Source organism: Lethenteron reissneri, chromosome 29 (assembly GCF_015708825.2).
Source record: "Lethenteron reissneri isolate LAM-NWPU_2019-01 chromosome 29, ASM1570882v1, whole genome shotgun sequence".
Lineage (NCBI taxonomy): Eukaryota > Metazoa > Chordata > Hyperoartia > Petromyzontiformes > Petromyzontidae > Lethenteron > Lethenteron reissneri.
Window position 1 is genome coordinate 7,076,074 of NC_083807.1, and position 10,417 is coordinate 7,086,490.

Here is a 10,417-nt window from a genome sequence, read left to right on the forward strand (position 1 = left end):
CAGTATAGCAAACACTCGAGGTGGCTGGGTGACTCAGGTGGACTAAGAGACGGTGTCAGCACCGTCCCAGCGCCGTTACAGCCCTGGGTTTGAATCTAGACCAGGTTCTCAAAATGAGTCAGTTTATCATGTTTATGGTCTCAGCCAGGTCACTAATTTCTGCAAAATGTGGCGTATTCCAGCTCTGAAAGTTGAATAATTTGATTTGATGGATATGCAATTAGTCCATGACCGATTAACCCAGTATAAATCCGATCTCATCAGATCTCAGAAGTTAAGCAGTCATTGAATGAGTGACTGCCATACATAAACTAGGTGTTATAAGATGTGAGCGACACTGTAGACAGGGCAGCAAAACATCAATTGTCATACTGTAGCTCTATGCTCATAGCCTTCACCAACCTACACTGACCAGTGTGGGGAAGTATGGTCAAATAACCCTAACGACCCTCGTGCCATAGGGAGGTCCTCTTTCAGCAGTGGATTGAGAATTGGGCTGAACATGCGCATGCACATGTCATGCAACAAGCCTGCTTTGCAGGAAATATACATCTTACAAATTAGGCTAAAGAAACCCTTTGTGTTATTTCCTCACACAGCGTGGTGAGAATTCAGAATGTATGTTTTATTTCACAACACAATTTCATGTATATAGCACAATCAGAATTACTGTAGTCGTAAGAAAAACTATAAAAATAAGATACCAAGCGATTCCATAAGTGATGCCCTTTTTATTGTTAGAGACATGCTCACATCATATCAGTACATTACTTCCCTGCTCCAGCCATGATAAAAATTTATAAAAAGTAAAACATCAGAGGACCTTGGAAACTATAAGGGAAACATTGCCGTTGATCTAAGGGTTCACTGATGCTACGTTTAAAAGACCACTGTTAGCAGCCCAGGAACGGTCCCAAGCCATTCGAGGATCAGCAGCACAGTGTGGGTCTATGTCCCCCAACACATAATGGTGAACACGTTTACTGAAGATTGATGCTCGATAATGCATTCATAAAAAAACAAAAACTGTATTGTAATGTGATAAAATAACAGGGGCTCATACTTAGCCGGTAAGTGATGGAGTCACTGAGCATGCGGAGTCATGTGGAATGCTCAGCCATTATATATCGGCTTACATACATACGGTAATGTTAAAAAAGCAAATGAATACAACGGAAATGTTTTCAAGCATCTATACATTGTTCATCCACTACAAATAAATGTCTTAAAGCGTCTGCATATGCATCACAAGATAGAATACAAATGCTCAACAGATCTGACCACATCATTGAAGTGTGCCATAAAAGCCAAGTTTGAGGCACAAAGGTTTAGACGAATACAGATTAAGGTATACTAAACGCAACGGTTGGCTGGGTGGCTTAGGGTCCTAATACTGTCAAAGCAGTGAGCCAGCACTGTTAAGTTTCTGGGTTTGAATCAGACTCGGTTCTCAAATTCGTGAGTTGGTGTTCAGAGTCTGGTCACCATATATAGATAATTGTTGTAGTTACAGTTGAATATTAAGAATACGAATGATTGATTTACTTTGCTACGAGAGATACAATCCAATGCCACTTTTAGAATGTGTGAGAAGATGCATTTTAATCTCTTACACAAATACATGCATACACAACATAAATTAAGTTCAGTACTGTATGCTATACAGATGTGACTGTGTTAATTATGGGAAAGTGTTCGTTCCAATGTGGAGAGATGGTCGTAGCAGACAAGTAGCAATTCATGTGCTACGGAACAAGTTGTCATCAGCTGAACACTACCATCTTTCACAGACCACCTACTTCAATACAACATTGTTGCATCTTGACTTAAAGCTTCCGTGACTGCAGGAATTCATATTCTTTGGGTCTTTCGGTAAAGTCAGAAGAAAATCACAACAAATAACAAAAAACTACGACGTTTTGATCGCTACACAAGCGTTCGTCATCAGGAAGAAAAAATAGGGGAAAAGCTGCTGAGGCAGCTGTCTCAGCAGCTCTCCCCCTCTTTTTTCTTTGAACCTATCTACCTGACTTTACCGAAAGACCCAAAGAATAAAAATTGTTGAAGTTTTTTTTATAAACACAGTTTTAATTTTAAACAAAAGGTTATTGGAGCATTCATGGGCCTCAAGGCTGGGTAATTAATTTAAAGTTGGAATGCACATTGGACATTCATATGCAACAGTTTTTATTTAATTATATGAAGTTGTGATGTCTGTTACTTGCATCATGGGTGGGGAGGTGGTGGTGCAGCGGTCAGCGCACTGCGCTACGAACTCAGTAACCCGAGTTCAATTCCTTGCCATGGTGAAAATCAGTGGCGAATGATATCTGAAGTAGTTTGAGGTCCGCCTTCACAAACCTACACTGACAAGTGTGGTGAAGAATGGTCAAAAACCCCCCATGATTGACATCGCTCTGCAGGGAAATGACAAAGGGCTATACTTCGATTTAAAGCTTTCGTGACTGCAGGGATTAATCTTCTTGGTTCTTTCAGTAAAGTCACGTAGAAAGGAAATAATAAAATAATAAAAATAAAACATAATAAAATAATTCTCACGACGTTTCGGCCACAACGCAAGCAGCCGTCCTCAGGTGAAGAACAGGTCTGTTGGAAAGACAGCGTCTGAATGAACACCACCAGGTAAATTCCTCTTGATATGCAAATTATTTTGTCAAGGCGCTCTTCCCCCTCCAACCCAGCTTAAATATACGCTGCCAAGCCTGGTGGTGTTGCGATCGAAACGTCGTGATTTTTTCATTTATTATTCTATCTACGTGACTTTACTGAAAGACCCATAAAGTATGAATTCCTGCTGTCACGAAAGCTTTACGTCAATGACAAAGGGCTGTACATACATTAGACATCCTACATGAATATACATTGTCAAGTAACTTGTGCCAGATATCTTAGATAAATAAGTTAGCCGAGCATGTTGTGTGTGACAATCTTAAGGTTGTTTAAGGTTTAGTAATTAAGCCAATTAATCTGTGGGCATTCCCAATAAACATGGCACATTGAGCCAATGGCTCCAACCATATGCGAACGTTGGCTCAAAGTGTAATGTTTACTGGGTTATTGCCATTTATTGGGTACGAGAGTAAAGAGTGTTGAAACGTGTAGCATTTATGTATTCGTGTGTCCCAAGCTTCGCTTGCTAACTTGTTTATCAATCATTTTATGGCTACATCATTAAAGACCCCTGATTGGCTTAACGCTGCCTGCCATTTAGTTTTGCATATTTTCTTCTAACATTGCATCAGGAATGCACCACAGCATAATGGTTGAGTTACTTTGTATGCTCATTATGAGTGAAATACAGTACTAATTCAAGTTTCTGCCATATGAATGTGGAGCGTGGCCCCTGCAATGGGAATGTGGAATTTTCACCACTTGCTTAGACTTGCCAATGAAAACTGCATTCCAAATGAAGAAAGGAGCAACTTGCAATATGACTGCATATGTGGGCGAGTTTTGTTCACAATCCGGTAGTTATTATTCTTGTTTTTTTCTTTATTATTGCGTTTGTTTACCCAAGAAAACCTCACTGAGTTTCATCACTTTTTCAGGAGGATATTGTCAAGTTTTAGTTTTTATAGTAGAAGCGATGATTGCTATCCAATTGAGTAAACTGATTGTTGTGAAATCCTGACTGCAACACTTTGGATGTGACTGTCCATCCGTCCCTCTCTCCAGCCAGAATTGTTCTTCTTCTTTAAAATAATATGATTTTAAGATGCATTATTAAAGAAAGACACAACACGTAGAAAACGCAATCGTTTTTGTTTTGTGGAAACATCATGGTATGTCCAAAGAGTCGAGGAAAAGAAAAGTTGCTGGTCAACAGCCACGTGACCTTAGGCCCCCCCCATTTCTCTATTGACACGACAGGGGCCCCTGGAAGGTCTTCCTCGTTCGAGTTGGTTTAATGGTTTCTGGGAGCATCTCTATGTTTGTCTATGGAGCCCAGCACGTGGAGGTTAAGTTGAAATCCTTCATGGCTGTGCACTAGGGACGTGTGGTCAGGGGAGGCAGGGGAGGCAGAGCCTCATCTGTAATACTCCAATTAAAATAGCTGTTACAAAAAGTAAAAATAAAGAAGAATAAAATTAAATAAACATAAAAAATGTCCACTGATCTGTGCTATAAATGTCATTTATGTACGATTCTAATCATTTTTAGTCAAACTCGCCAAATTTGCGGAGCAGCGCTGCAAATACAAGAAGAGACGAGAGGCGAGGCAGCGACGAGCTCAGCCTCCCCTCTGAGTGCGCAACACCTCAGTAACTGGATGGAGTGCGGGCAATACGCCTGCTACTATCTCAGTATGTCACCAATGTAATATTTGTAGACCCCTTCCTTTCATGTCCTCGCCTTCCATACTCTAGGTAACTTATTTCACGTATGTGTGTATAAAGATATTTAGGCTCGCTGGTCTCGTCATGAAACTGCAATGAAAAAGTACCAGGGGAGGCAGCTATCACATTTGCCTCACTGAGGGGGACGTGTCTAACACGCCCCCCTCCGTGAGGCCACGCCCCCTCAGTGAGACCACGCCCCCTCCGTGAGGCCACGCCCCCTCCGTGAGGCCACGCCCCCCTCAGCGTGTGAATCTGGCTCTGACACTAGGCAGTGCCTCCCCAGCCATTGACCTTACCGCACGTCACTGCTGTTCACCATCTATCTATCTGGGCGTTGGGATTTAGGAACAAAATCAGTCACCTTTTTTGTATTTACGCAACACATTTCTATATCTACCTTGAAATAGATTCATATTGTTTAGCTAATTTAATAAAAATGTCACACAATTGTTTCTTGGATTGCGTCTATAAAAACTGCAGTACGTCCGATTGCACATTTAAAAACTTCCCTTACAGCATGGAAAATACAGCAATATTCTTTATTCTTATAACACGGTTTGATAAAGCACTTGGACTGATTCAGCAGGAGCAGGATGTCATGGACTTTTTTTTCAGCAATGCCTACAGCAGAGAGAAAGTGGGCTTGGGCAGGACACATTGCGACAGGGGATGATAGCTGTTGGGTGAGAATACATACTGAGTGGCACACAAAGGTAAAGTGCACAAAGAAGCATGGAGAGATGCACGCTAATTGGAATTGCATTTAGACGCAAAAAGAGGAATGTGGATTCGAGAACATATAGAGGCTAAATACATCATGCTGACTGTTGAGAAGAGATGATGGCTGATGGTCGGGAATAAACACATTCGTGCGGAGGGAGCTGGTAGGAACGTTGGGTTGCTCGGTCAATGGCCAGAGTCAACGGCGACGTGGTGTATTCCGCAAATATGCCCGACTGTGAGGGCGGGCACAAGCCGGCGTGAGTAGGTTAAACATTGAGTTTCATGAGGGCACCACGGGGTGACCAGCCCCTCCCCACCCAGCCCCACCCCCCCCCACCCCCCACCCAGCCCCACCCTCCCCACCCAGCCCCACCCTCCCCACCCTCCCCACCCAGCCCCTACCCACCCAGCCCCTCCCCACCCTCCCCTCCCCACCCAGCCCCTCCCTCCCCACCCAGCCCCTCCCTGCACGACGGACAGACAGACACAATAATCCCCTGTGGGCTGGTGTAACCAGGAGGTTCCTACCAGTATGACAGTGGCTGCTAATGCAGTGCTTGAGAGGACGTCCACCACATATATGCATCTATGAAATATAGTCTTGGGCAGTTGCTGGGTGGATTGTTGCATCGTGGGACTGTTACGAGTGCCAACAAGTTGGGGTGGCCTTCATTCAGTAGTGATATAAAGGCTGCTAATAATGATGATGATGGAAACAAAAGGCAGAGCCACGCATTTGAATGGTCCTTACGTGAGAATCGTACTGGTAATAACAGCCACTAAAATATGTTTCATGTCAAGAGCCAAGTATTCCATTTGTGTCTAAAGCAACACAGTCAGTTTTACCCAATGATGTATTCTCAGAACCATTTCAGGCTTTGTGCTGTTTTGAAATAAACCAAAAACCCTTTACTTATGGTGGATTTGAGACAATTGACATTACCATTTTGCCATCATAAAATCATCCTACAAGTTTCTACAAAGTCACCTTCATTCTATACCGACACTAGTGTCCACACACGTCGTTGAGGTCGTTGCCCTCTAGTATTTTGATTTAAAAAAAAATCTGAACTACGTCACCGCGGACAAGCAAGGCGTGCATTAAAAAGGGGCTAGTGATCGTGACACCATGGATACTATGAACATAAGTTTGTACTTCCTTTGATTGGAAAACTTGTCTGCCAAAATAGGAACTTTTGTCGCCATAATAAACAGGATCTTCGAAGGTCAGAACATAGGCATATGAATATGTTTTTAACGGAAGCAGGATTCTAAATGTCTTGATTCATCAATGATCTGGTGGGGGTTATTTTTTTATGTGTTGACACATTTGCATGCCGCCTCTCGGTCCCTAGTGCCGGCTCTGAGCACAAGATACACACTATGTCTTATTTATTTATTTCCCAATGCCTGGTAATTTCCACAGTGCTTCTTTGCAAATACTGAAGATTAAATTCCAAAACAAGGAAGTGCCTGTTCTTCACTCTTAGCCCTCCCCCGACTCTTAAACTGCCCTAATGCGCAACGAAAAACACATTTTTCTCAAAAGGTTTAGTTGTTCTACTGCTCTGACCGTGTAAAGTGTGCTTCCGTTATGAATACTTCAACCATAATTAACTGGTACACTAATGTCCGTATGTGTCCGTGGGCGAACTTCAAACAGTGGCAATGCACGTGCAGTGCTTAGCAGCTGCGTGCCTGCAGTGATCCTTGGCAGCCCTGCTTCTATTTCCACCCATGAACAAAATGAGTATCTGAAATTATAATCTAAACCTCACACAATGTAGATTCAGCCTAATGTCAGTCCAGAACGTGGTGGGTCAACATTAGAAAAGACGAGACAAAATAGTCAGGCAACGGGGGATGGTCAAACGACGCATTCATTCCTGCCCCCACTCATATTCTAATGTGCGACATAAGTTAGCAGTCTATAATCCTAAATGAGGATGGTCTTTCAAAAATATGTACATACATTTCCGGATTAAATAGCTTGCATATAAACCATGAGCTTTAACAAGATGAACCTGGTGGATGGTGATGTGGTTGAAGAGCATAACAATCATAAAGCTGGATGGATGGTTGATGACATTTACAAGCAGAGCTCTGTTCTGTCTCGGCATCTCCTATCATTCAGCTCATTGGCTCATTGGCTGAATGATCGGAGATTCTGACCATAATCCACCCAGGGGTGGAAAGTCAAGAGTACAGTACAGTAATAATCCCACAACACGAGCTCTCACCATGAGAATGTGGAATGTCCACATCCCCATGCTTGCTGCTAATGGGAATGACCATGTTTTATGCTGATTTGACCAAAATTGTAGTTTGTTTAATCGGGTGAGAACTCACGACACCAGGATGGTCTCATTTGCTAGTGACCTGAAAAAAAATGATCAGATAAACATTTTGGCTTTATTTTTTATTTAGCACATTTCTTGTGATCCGCAATTAATTGATCCCCTAACATTTTTTATCCAATGCAAATTCAGTTGTTTTCAATAAACCTTACTTAAAACACTAAGTTTTCCAGAATTAAATTGGAGTCACATGAAATCTGGACCACCATGTACAACAGTGATTCGATATTTTTAGGAAAGCTAGTTGTTTTAGTACGTACGCAGGTTAAGACAATACAGTTATGAAATTCAAACTGTGAAGAATAGAGGGCTTGAGCAGGATAAGTCGCCAGATGGGATGATGACTGGTCGTCGAAAATAGTGCAGGAGTACATCTTCTTGGTTCTTTCGGTAAAGTCACATAAATAATAAAAATAAAACATAATAAAATAAGAATTATTTTATTAATAATAAAATAAGAATTATTTTATTATGTTTTATTTTTATTATTTTATTACTTCCCTTCTATGTGACTTTACCGAAAGAACCAAGAAGATGAATCCCTGCAGTCACGAAAGCTTTAAATCGAAATTTAGTGCAGGAGTAGCAGTCAATTAATTAGATAGCTTCCGAGATTACGCATCCAGAGGAGATGGAGCGGTGAAATCTACACGCGTGCAGGTGATGTGTGGACCGTTGAATCGCTGGATCGCAGTAGAAAGAAAAGTTTCTTGGCAGTGCTTTCATCAAGAAGTGGATTGACCACGGCTGACGATCAAGTTCTTTTTAATTGTTATTGAGTTTTTGGTTTGTATTTGGTAATACTTGATACCTTGGCAACATATACACTGTATAAGACATTGCCCTTGTAAACAGGATCATCGCTCACCTGCCTAACCGCCCAAACCGGGTTCGCAGGCGTGAGAAGGGGATTAATTGGGTGATTTATGGTGTTGCTTGTGACGTGTATTCCTCGTGTCCGCCACACCCCACAGTGGAATGCTCAAGGTCTCAGCGTGTCTGGTTAAACCGGTGAGCGAGACGGAACTGAGCCAACGATCTTTGCATTTTGAAAAACATTCTTACGTATTGCAATGGATTATTTGTTAAGTTTACAGCATCGTAGCCTACTTTGCATTGAGTTTAAACCCTCCTAAGTAGGGTAATGTCACCACCTTGCGGAAAACAAACGTCCCACTTTAGACTTAAAAGTGGAACGTTTAGACCTTTTCTTTAGACCTTTTCTTTCCACCTGAAGAAGACGGCTTATGTTGCGATCGAAACGTCGTGGGTTTTTTGCTTTTAATTTTGATTTTTTGTTTCTATCTACGTGACTTTGCCGAAAGAACCAATAATATAAACGTCCCACTGTTATTTTGCAGTGCAAATAAAGTGCGATTAAAGTACAGGATAGCCAACACACATTGCATGACGATTTATGAAGATGGATTTTTAAAATACAACTGTTCAATCGAAGCATTGGCTCAGAAACTTTTGCTCCCAATGTAATTATATATCCTATCACCAATTTATGTCAATGTCGACACAATTACTGCATGTGATTGTTAATGCTGACACTGTGTGATTGGTTTTGAAATAATATGTCCCTTGTGGGAATATTTTCACATTTACGTCTGGTGTCAATTACTTTTCCATGGTATTTTAAATTAAAATTGTATTATCGCGCGACTCTAAGTAAGTGTTTATGTGTCTCTCTCTCAAGAAAGCTTTCGCTTGATTCCATACTTGGGTATGATTCACTTATCTGCTGGGACTGGGCTGACCACCTGTGCTAGTTTTCCTATAAATGTCTTCTTTTGGGTAACTCTTTTGGAAAATCTATTTCTTCCCAGAACATAAAACATCCTGTTGTCAGTTGCACAATATGTAATATTACACGCAAGACAATGCATTGAAATGTAATTTTCCCTTCTATCAGTAGTGAGTTATTTGTTCCCATGTTATGTACCATTTCTTTGTAACTCCGAGATGGGAACCCTTTCTGGAACATCTTGTCACATGCACAAAACCGCATAAAATTTAAATATTATAAATAACGAGAAAACGCATCACAACAAAAATAATATAGTGCAGGCTGGAAAACAAATATATTAAAAAAAAACATACACAGATGTGCATTTCGTCATTAAACCATTCGGCCGTATACGTTATGCAAAAGCAATCGTTGAGATCAAATGCATTGTGGTATTTTTGTTGATAGTGGGCTGATGTAAAAATGGCCTCAATGCAGTTCTTCTGAACTAGTGGTTTCGCATACTCATTCGATTTATAAATACAGCAGCCCTTGCAATTCCCTTCTTCATGCTCCTTGCGCCCTCTGCTGGCGGCGCCATTCATTGTGAATAGGGACCGGCCGCCTTTGTATCTGTGGTGAGAAGCAGCTGTTATTCTTAGGTTTTTTCGGTAAAGTTTTTTCGGTAAAATATGAATCCTTGCAGTCACGAAAGCTTCAAATCTAGAAGCAGCTGTTATTTAATGGTCCAAGAAGGGCCATTGCCCATGACGTCGTCTATGATGTGTTTTATTCCTTTTTAAAACCACAGCGATATTGATTAATGTCTGGCGAAAATATACATTTCGTAAAATAAGATCTGCATTGAAAAATAAGACATTTATTTTTTGACGAGAATGAGAAAACTGCAGTGTGACATGTAAACACAACACAATAAACTAAACGACGGTATTTTTTATTTTACCAGGTAAGACCCATTTAGCAATGAAATTGCCCACAAATGATGACGAAGTGGCTTATCGCGTGGATATTTAAAGCAGTTAAATACACATGGTTCTAAATGTGGAGTGAAACCCCGGAGAACCCGGGGAAAAATCCACGCAACCACGCACAGAGAGACCCGCAAACTCTAAATATACAGGGGTAAGGGTCGGGATCGAACCCACGGCCTCCTGTATACCAGGTGAGGTAGTTAACATCTCACCAGCAGGGCGCCCATATTTGGTTTGGTCTCCTTTGCGGAT